Consider the following 11,246-nt stretch of genomic DNA (forward strand, 5'->3'; position numbering starts at 1 on the left):
TCTCCCTTCCCCATCATGTTAAGGATATCTATAAATTCATCTCTAATGGCCTTTAACAAAAGAGCTTTCAAATTTTCTTCATCTAAATTGTTCATCTTTTCTCTTTTCAAATTATAGTTGAATCTCTCAAGCAAATCCTCTAAGTTTTCATCTTCTTTTTGCATCATTTTGAACACCTCATCTTTATGATTGGTAGGCATACAATAATCCAAGTATCTATCCAAAAATGCATGTTTCATGTCATTCCATGTTCTAATGGATTGAGTAACTAGCCCCATGAACCATTTCAAAGTAGACCCTTTCAATGTTGAAGGGAACAATTTGAGACTTTGAGAGTCTTCTAAATAGTCATAGGTTCTACATAAGACTTCAAACTCAAACAAAAATGTTTCAGGGTCCTCACTTCTCAACCCATAAAAGTTTGGGAGGACACATGGTGAGATGTTTTTCATTGTGGTATGTGTTTCCTCATGCACTATAGGGAATCAAAATGAGTCATATACTTCCCTAATTCCTCTGCCTCCTCCATTATTACATCTACCTCCTCCATTGTTTCCTCTACCTCTCCCTCTACCCCCTCCTCCAAATAGTGAGAATTCTCCATCTTGTTCTTCTTCTGCCATTATAGTTTCTTCAGAGTTAGTATAGGGCTCAACCTACAAGGTTATTCCCTCCTCCTCTGGTTCTTCTATTAATGGATTATGGGAGAGAGTTTCTACTTCTTCTTCCTCACCAGGTATTCCAAATCCTTCAACTACAATAGGCTCTCTCGTGGAGGTGAAAAAGGTTATCCCTGCTGTTGGAGATTCAAAATTTTTCTCTCCTAGGACTGTTTTGGTAGATGAAGTAGGATAATCTTCTGATTGTGTTTCTGCCCCTTGAATTCCAGGAATCCTATGGCTGCGAGTATGATTCTGGATGGAGGTGTTCCTTTTCTAACTCTTGGTGGAGTAGGTGGAGTTGTAGGAATCGAACTTCTGCCCCTAGCTATAAATCTACCCCTAGAGTCTCTTTCTCTATGCATGTCATTGTTTTTTTTTTTTTTTTAATGAATGTAAGAGATAAGGCTACCTAGTTACACTTCCCCAGCAATGGTGCCAAAATGTTTGGTCAATTTAGTGTCCTAAATTGCTCTACATAAATTATCAATCCGAGTATCGTAAACTGATGAAGTGTAGTGCACTATATGTGTTAGATGACCCTTCTTACTTCACTGTTTTTGAGTTTTATGTTGTTTTGGGGGTTTTTGGTCCTTTAGTCCCTAATGATTTACAATGTGACTGTAAAAATCCTAATTGTAAATTTTGTAAATACTGCTAAGAATCTAAAAATGAGGACTAAAAGTGCTTTAAGTCAGAATTGGAAGTAAAGTTTAATTAAGAAAATGAAAACAGAGTTCATTTTTCTGCTCTTATTATTGTTTCCAAATCATGAACTAAAAGAACTTAAGAGTGAAATTGCAACTACTGCGTAATAAGTTACAAGAACAAGGCTAAATGAAATACTGAAAACTGAAAGTGAAATTGCAGGTATTATCTAATCCATGACAAGAACAAAACTAATGAAAAACTAAAACTTAAAGTGGGATTGCAACTATCTATTTATGGAAACGGAACTAAATGAAATACTAGGACTAAAAATTAAATTGCAACTAATCTATTATGGAAACTAAATGAAGTGCTTAGTTATGCTACTTCACAATTTTGGGAGAAAAACCTCCTTGTGATAACATTCTGAGGAATTCTGTACTTCATTTTTCGAAGAAAATAAATACAAAAATGCAAAAAAGACTCATTGCATCAGTGAAGTATTCAAGCACTTAGTTTAAGATGAAACATCAACTAGAAGAGCTTTTTAGAAACATTCACCTACAACATGAGTCACTGAACTAGTAATAAAATGGCAAGAAAGTAATGACACTGATCAGTTTAATTAAAAACCTAAAGACTAATGAAACAACAAATAAAACAAACTACTCTACACTACTAAATTCAACTTCTAACTACTGATAAGAAACTAGAAAGAAATTAAATGAAAAGAACTATTCTGTACTGAAATAAACTATTTTGTGTTAGTAAGAAAATGGTAAAGACTGCATTATGAACAAGTTTAGCAAATGATTATAAACATTATGGAAGAAACAATGAACTTACAGTTTAACTATAAAAGACAAAACAAAATGGAATTAAACCTTAGTCAGCGTAGGGGCCCTCTGCAGCTGCTCGGGTTATGTTTACTTAATCAACACTCCAACAAACGCTTTCAGATATCCATGAAACACACAGTCTTCATATTAAGAATAGAGAATGAGTTTTCAAAATTTCAGAGTAGTAATCTGAACTTAATACATGTGTAAATTTGAACTGGTTCTGTGTTCTTCACACAGGTATTTATAAAGAAATTATAGAACTGTTTATGTAGAAAGATAAGCTACAACCAAAAACACGTAGCAGACAGGCACACAGAATTCTCTTCCTCGGTTGATGGAGACATAAATCTAAGGTGATGGATGTTCGATTTGGTTTCACAGATGGTTGTCGAATTCCATGGCCTCAGGAAGTTGTTTTGGATCCCATCACTGAGAAACGTGTACAAATCAGAGTCTTGTTTTCCTTAGGCCTCTATGTTTGACTTTTCCTTTGACTGGAGTCTTCCTTGTCATCCTGGGCTAGGTGAATAGGACACGATCCATGTCATGATGTTTTCCAAGTTGCCCATGTAGTTATTTTCTCCTTCTGATACCTAGAACATGCAAAAGCATGGAAGTAGCTACGGAACAGTCGATTAGCAGCGGAATAGGCTGCGTTCCGTAGCTAAAAGACAAAAACATATTCGAACAGCAATCATAAAAGTATAACATGAAAATCACTAAAATGTTCTCCTTAAGGCAATGTATAATGGTTATTTGTGATAGGAATGCATTTCTTCATGGAAAAACAAAGAAGGAAGGATGAGAAAAGTTGTTAAGGAAAGGGCAATTTTGAGACTCAACATAAAGTGTGTCATCCCATCATCCAACCTACATAGAAAACATATATATTTAGTTGTTGAATATAGTGGAAATCAAATGTAAAACCCACTCAACTCGATCTTTACATGACATAGGCGTAATGAACTAGTACAATAGAAGCATGCTAACTTAGAAACAAGAGATGATAAAAAATAATAATGGAACATTGTTTCCTGCCACATAATTGGCATGTGTAAAATTTCCACATAATCCATCCAAAAAATGAGAAGAACTTATGGTAAAAGAACATATTATTATTGTTTTGTACCCTCTTTAACACATGTAGCCTAGGGAATTATAGGAGGCCAAATGTAGCAGGATTCCAATTGTGTGGGATATAAAAATAAAAATTTGGGAAAACATGCTTACCAATTCAAAAAATATCACTCTAAATAATAAAACATGTTGAGGATAGTAATGATGAAAACAAAGCATGTATGAAGATCAAGTGCCTTTAACTTGCACTGAGATTCAAATTCTCCACGTTTTCTAATTTTATGAAAACAATCAAGAATATCTTGGGTCTATAGCTAAAATACTATGGTTTGTCCTTTCTAGAAATTACTTGAAAACTTATATAGTCCAAAGGCTTTTCAAATCCAAATCTCAACATTGTACCTGTAGCTTTGATTGCTCCAGTTTGGTATACATTTTTTTGTTTTCCTGCATACAATCAATATTTAGGTGCTTTATGACTCCATAGGAACTGACCCATCCTCAATTGCAACTTACACTGCTAGAAGGATCAATAGAGTGGATTAGGAATGCACCTTAACAGAGGGCCAAAGAGATGAATTTGAGGACATGCTTCATGCTTTAACCTTGGAGAGAAATTAGATAAAAGAAGCAATGGGGTTTTCTCTAGACAATTTCGACACAGTTGGTGAGGTAGTTGAGGTACTTACAAAGTCTTTGACTCTAAAGGAGACGCTTATTCCAACTGAAGTTGCAAGGATCTTGTTAGTTTCTGATATTCTTCACAATAGTAATGTTCATGTGAAAAATGCTTTTGCATATAGGACAAATTTTGAAGTAGCATTTCCTAATATTATGGAAATATTTAATGACTTATATTGAAACATCACTAGTTGGATTACTGTAGAAGCTTTGAGGGAGAGAGTGATGAAATATCTCCAATTTTGGTTAAAGTGGTTTCTCTTTTTAGATGCTTATGTGAATGGGCTATGATCCACCTTTCTTCGGTATTGAAATTCAGGTGTCCCTACTTTTCATTAAATATGTGGAGATGCCCCACCATTGAAGGACCTTGATAGCTCTGAAGCCAATCTTACGGACATAACAGACAGATTTGGTCCAAATCAAGATGCTACTCTAGTGATTGGAGAGGGAGAAGAAGCTCGAGAATTATTTAGTATTCCTCTTGTAGAGCTTCAAAGATGGTGTAGGAAAAATGGTTTATCTATTCATGGTGGTAGGGATGTAATGGTTTCTTGATTGCTTAGCTTAGAAGAAGCAAAGAAGCATTAGAACCAAGATCAAGGTGAGGATATCAGGTACGGGTATGACTTTGCAATAGGAGGGATTCAGCATATAAGAGAAACTAATGCTTATTTAAAAGTGGGAGGGGGAAGGTGGAGCACATGTGAAGAAAGAAAATCCATACTTCATAATGATAAGGACTATATTTCCATATCTAGGAAAAATGTTTAGGAAGAATCATGTTTATGGTCACGGGCTGAGTAATGTGAATCAATGGATGACTCTTGCACTAGAACTTTACCAAAAAATTTTGGTGTGGCGGGGACCTCAAAGTCATTAATCCCACATCGAGATCTAAAACCTTTATCATGCAATTATATGAAAACACATTCTATATTACAAGCTTCAAAGTTGACTCGTGAGGATGGTGGAATGGATACAAAGGACAAGGTAGAGCTTAAGAGACTTGGTTTGAATTACTCTTCTTCTGGTAGTGATGACATATTTGGGGGTTTTGGGACAGAAGACAAACAATAAGTCACAATGGACAACATTGCTTCTACTCTTAATGACAGTTAAATGGATGAAGGTCTTAGGCAATTCTCCTTGCCTATAGGATGATAATTTATTTTGTGCCTTTATATATATATATATACCATATAGTTTGATACTGTAAACTTGTAATATCAGGCAAAATCTATGCCAATTGAAGGTAACACTCATGGAGTATCCTGAGTATCTTCAAGAATGTGGCACTAAGAATGGTGAAGAAATTGAAAGAAAAGTCTCTTCCCACATAAAGAGATTAGAAGTTGAATATGGGTTAAAACAACTCGTCACTAATAAAGACACTAGATACCACATGCATTCATCATGCATGGTAGGTAATGCATGAAATTGTATATCTACTGGATTACATTTGATTGAAGTGGGTTCCATATGAATTCTCTGGTGCTTGGAAATTGTAGCTCATTTTAACTCAGATTTATAACAACTGGTATCTACATGATTGATATCTTTGTGGCTTACTTATTTTACTTTGTGATGGGAACCATAACAAAAGTCCCTCACACAAATTAAGTAAATAAAGGGAAAGAGAGGATAGGGAGAATGGTTTTGATGGGAATGAGGAACGAGATCCTAATACTATTTATGTTTTTTGTGAAACAGATGGTAATGGATATTGTTTCCTTAGGAATTATTGTTCACGTTGTAGATTTGATTGTTGATGGTGGACAATAGTCAGAAATATGAAGGCTAAAACATTCACCCAATGACTCCAATTTGATCCAAAGACTCCACTGGTAGCAGGATCTAGAAATCAAAATGAGTTCTCAATCCAGAAGGTATGCTCCTATGCATCAAGATCATGTTCTAGGATTTCCAAATCGTATGCCTCAGCTATATTGGAAAACATACTTGCCAAAATTTAGAGATGGAAAAGGTGATGATGCTACACTTCATTTAATAAGATTTCATATGCATGTGCATAAGATGAGGATTAATTTTCATGAAGATTATTTAATGAAAATGTTCATGATCACATTAGAAGAAAAAGAACGTTTTTGGTATGAAATCTTGCCTCCTGCTTGTATTTATTCTCTCAAGGATTTTCACTCAATATGTTTTTAGAAGTATAAAGAAGCCTATCCTTCTTTGCTTTTTATTGAGGATTCTTGTGATCACTTTGAGAATTTTATTCAAGAGCTGGAAAGTTCTTATGGCGATGAAGACTTTATGGATGATGAAATATTGAATGCTTTGAATGAAAACCCTTTTCGCCACCATGAGAAGATCACGGATTCTACCTTGGATGACAACAAACTTGAGAAGAATTATTCAAAAGATGACATTGATCTTCCATTTTCCGAAGTTGATGATAATTCACAACGGTCTTGCCAATTTTCAAGCAATCAAGATATATATGGAGATGTTTTCCCTACCTACCCTTCATTCCTTTCCTCTTCTAAGTTTTTAATTCAGGAGGAAATATGTGCAGATCAGAATTTTGAGTGATCTTATATAGAAACTCTAAAGAGTCATGTTTTATCTGTTGAGGTTAAAAGCAATGTACAACGAGTTTGTTGTCTTGAGTTTGATGAATATGATCAGTAGCCTTCAAAAGATCAAGATATAGAATTTTTTCAAAGCCAAGACAATTTTATTTCTGATAGACATGAAAAGCCACTTGTAGATATTTGTGTTGATTTTGATTTGGCTACCTTAATTGCAGATCAAGAACGTACAAATATTGTCTCTGATTTGGATGATATGGAAGGTCACATTGCTGCATTTCCATTTAAGAGGGATCAACCAAATGAAGAAGAACAATCAACCATTATATTTGAAAGAATCTCCCTTTCTTTTTTGGATCTAGAAGACTGAGATAATGTTTCATGATTTTCAAGACCCCTTGGGAAGTCTTTTGGAAGCATCAGAAATAGTGGAGTTTGTTTCATTCACCAACATAGGTTTTGGAAACATGTATCATTTTGAGTTTCCATCTTCTAAATATTTCTTTATGCCTGGTGGCGCTGAATAAAAGAATCAATCAAGTAGTCACGTACTTGATTTGTTACACTATATCTTCGACTTCACTCAATCATATCACCTATGGATCAGTTAGATTAGGTAAGGTGTGATGAATAAGCTCAACATTATGAGAATCATTTTCAGTGCCAGTTTCTAGTAGAGTTTGCAGTTGACAGTGTACAATTCAACTTTCAGTTTTATTTGAGTTAGTTTGAGGATTGCCGCTATTTGTGACTACATTGCCCAATGAATAAGGCGATCTGCCAGTCTACGGTGTTCTTGACACCTCCTTGGGAGCTTCCATCCCCATTGGAGCCAATGTTAGGGTCCTATGTTCCATAGTAATCAATAGTTGTTAATATTCCAAAGTTCGCGAAAATCAAAAGTCAATTTTTGGTCTATGCTAGAAAATTTTTCCAAGTCATCTGGCAAAGGGTCTTGAGTCAATGTTGAAATGTATATTGTATATGTTACTCTCATCACAAGCCTAAGGTCATGGTCATCATCAAAAGTATCATCACAAAATATCATGGGTCTTTTGAGTCATCAAGTCATTATTTCCCTATTAAAGTGTCATAATTCGAAAGTCATGGGTTAGAGAGTATTTATGTCATAGTTATGATTGTCAAAGTCTTCCATGGGATCATGTTAGTCCTATCATTTCCCCTTCACAACTTCTTTCCCGTGAGTAGCACTTCCTCATACCTTTGTTTGCATCCAATTTCAATTCAAACGGTAAGTCTACATATCCTACACCATGAAAAAATCAGAGACCAAAAAGAAGTCAGAAGATGGAGGTGATTGGCATGATTTTTAGGGTTTTGAGGTCATTTGTTGCACACAGGGACAATTTATTTCAAAATCCGTTTCTAAAGTAATGGACGTGAATTTTAAAAAAGTGAAGAGGCTTTTGTCAATCATATACCAAAGGACAATAAGCTCCTTTAGTTTATGCACAAGTGTTATGATTTGGGAGATATGCAGCGAAATTTGAGGCTTATTTTTCAAAAATATTTAATTGCATGTTTTAGTCATTATTTTGTGGCACGGATGAAGAGAAGATGGGAACAAATTTCAAAAATTTGAGAGAGGTTTTTCTCCAAAACAATTTTATATAAAAAAAATCTCCTAGGTTTGTAACAGGTATTATGGTTCAAGAGATATCAACTCATCTTTGACCCGTATTTTTACAAAGATGCATAAATTTGAATGTAGAGAAACCCAACAAATGTTTGCTGCACTTTTTCTTGGAGCAGTTTTGGGAGCTCTCTCAAGTTGTTTTGGATGCACAAAGATATATGCAGGTGATGTAATATGTTCAAGAAGCCAAAACCATCTTTCAGGGAAGGAAAAGTAGCGAAAAAGACTCCTTTTTTACCCTTTCTTCCCTCCTGTTGTGCTTCTAGGATACGTTGTAGGAATTTGCATTTTTGAAGCAGTTTTCATTAGTTTTGGTCAGAATTAACTATGCAGTCATAAAGTAAACATATATTTCTATCAAATAAAGTGTTCAAGAGTAGGAAAATCATAAAGGAAGGCCTCCAAAATCAGCCTACAAAATATTGCCACACTTTTGGCAAAGTTGTCCCGCTTCTGTGGATGAAATGTTTTTATCGCATGTAAATATTCCGATGGTAATTTTGGTGAATGTAAATGGTAAAAGTAGTCATGGGAAATGTAATTTTGGTCTCGTACGGTCAAATATCTTGTATGAAATCCTTTGAGAGATAAGCTCAAGTAGTTTAGCAAAAAGGGGAAGTTGTTCTAACTCCCCTAAGATTTGGCAAAGATAGGATATATGCATGTATTTCACTATTTGGAGTGGAATTCGACCTCATTAGGAGGAATTCGACCTCATATCATATATTAGGCTGAAATGTAATGTAATCAGAGGTTGGATGTTTTGAATTTAATACATTTTGGAACTAACGTACTCCAATTTTGCAGAGAAATAATATACAGTGGCAACTATTTTTCTGGGATTCATATGTTGTGGTCAGTGGCACTATTTTTCTCATGTTTTCTTATGTAATTGATTATTAGATGTTTCTAGTAACCATCTATACTTCTTCTTATGTTTATATTTTAATTTTTAATAATTGTCTAAATGCTCTGTTTCGTTTGAGATTAGCATTCAAGTGTTTTCCTTCTAGATAAGTGAATTCATGCATCTATGCTCACTTACTCTCTTTCATCTGATTTCCTCATTACCATACTACAATGACCAATCAATTTATGTCTTTCATTACATCTATATCGCCCCAATTAATGACTGCAGCTAATCTTTTGACCTATTTTGGCATAGTTCCTAAACCTATTTCTTCATATCCAACAAAACCTAAATTAAAAACCTACTATGGAAAATACCTAGCCTAAAACCCTAATAATTTCAACCATATTTTGGTTGATTTTAGAGAAATCCCTCTCTGATTTGGTAGGGCTAGATGCCAAGTCAAAATTTTGGTCTATGGTTACCTCTTTGGTTTCTTTTCTCAGCCTTGGGAAACTAAGGAGTGTTAGCATGCTAGAAGGGGGAGAGGGAGGAGCGACAATAGAGAACATGACAATCATGATAGGGATAGGGACAAAGACAGGGAGAGGGGCAAGGGAAGAGAGGGATAGCGATCATGATAGAGAAAGAGAGAGGGAAAAGGAGAGGGATAGAGATAGGGAAAAAAAAAAGGACCAGAAGAAGCTAGTCATTTATGTTAGTGTTTTCTGGTGCTAATATGTCCTCTCTACATTTTTATTCGAGTTGTGATATCTATACAGGTAGGTAGTTTTATTTCATTTTTAGGTTTAAAGAAATGTTTCTTTGCCTTTGATGTTTTCGATTCAATTTATATTTTATAGCCTACATTATTAATGCATAATTCCATTATTAAAATTCAATTTGATGCAGAGGTGTCCCATAAGCATACTAAGGCAGTTTTAAATTATAGAAGGTGACTTCTAACATTGTTTCATTTCTCATGTAATATAAATTGATTATGATGTGTGTGCCTTCGAACCTTATATATGAAAGCACGGTTTGTTATATGTTCTCTCTTTTTTGGGGTACCACTAATGACTTTTCAAGACACCCAAAATATGCACATTTATGATGGTGATTAGCTCCCCATGTTTCAAAGGGTTTTGTTCTTTAGGCAGTTAGCCTTCTAAAGGAGTATTCAAACCAGTAGTGAGTTTATACAGTGGAGCATAACTATTACAATATTATATGTATTTTCTTTGCTGAACTCAAGGGTCTTGGAAGTGAATTATCTGAAATACGTTGTCATTATCACGTGACTAAGTGACCAGTTTCATGGAATCTACTAAGGTCCCTTAATTTTAGTTTTTCCATGATTGCAGATGTTATTGTTAGTGAGTGTATTTAATTGGTAGCCCCTTTCTTCCATTTTTATGTTTTCCAATTTAAATGCTTTGAAGGTTGTAAAGCCTGTAGGAATTTCAGTCTCTTTTTAAACATAACTTTTTTGGATTGACATTGATATACTCTGAAAAAATGAGATTAAACACAAATATCGTGGTGAGCATTTCAAAGATGAAAATGCCTGTCACAGTTTAATAGGTGAGCCTAACTATTTTAGAATCAAGCCATGAAATGATAATACTATATGCAAGGATGATTTGATTATAATAGTCATTAGAAACACACCCTTTTTTACTAATGCTTTCATGAATATCTCTATCCTGCATTTCTTTGTGTGTTGATTGACTTCTCCCTTTTTTGTAATTATAAATAAATATTGAAAAAAATTCTTGAAAGGTAATATGGGAATATTCATCTTATCCTCTCAAATGGGTGAATTTCCGAAGAGATGAATTTGAGGACATGCTTGGTGGAACCTATTGTGCCATGCAACAACCCCCCCATTTCAATTTTTAAACTCTTAGTCTTAAAATGCTAAATAAGAAATGGGTCCCCTTTTGAATATAGATAAAAGCAATAAACTTTTGAATAAAATAAATTTTCCATAGAAGTCATATGAAAATTGCTTTTAGAGTAGTTAGGACCACTCATCGCAAACCGCATTTCTTTAGAACCCGTGAAAATCCATTTGAAGAGCTTGCGATGTGATCATAGTCATAACAAAACCCTCATTGCAAAGTTTTATCAAGGTAAGCCTTTTATATGCATGATGTAATAAAACTATCGCATCTCGCACAACGTTAATCCCACAGGATGATTTAAAGTGGCATTGAAACTTTGTGATGCGATAAGGCTATCGCAAATTGCATATCGCTGATTCATAGTGAA

General features: G+C 34.6%; 1 pseudogene; it reads left to right on the forward strand.

Annotated features, from left to right (window-relative positions):
- The first annotated feature begins 2,505 nt into the window (after positions 1 to 2,505).
- Positions 2,506 to 4,681, forward strand: LOC149160398 (protein RRC1 pseudogene; annotated as a pseudogene).
- Positions 4,682 to 11,246: the final 6,565 nt, after the last annotated feature.

The sequence above is a fragment of the Pinus tabuliformis genome, chromosome 5_2 (genome assembly GCF_031772625.1).
Source record: "Pinus tabuliformis cultivar Carrire ecotype Pingquan chromosome 5_2, CPIR1, whole genome shotgun sequence".
NCBI classification, from domain to species: Eukaryota; Viridiplantae; Streptophyta; class Pinopsida; order Pinales; family Pinaceae; genus Pinus; species Pinus tabuliformis.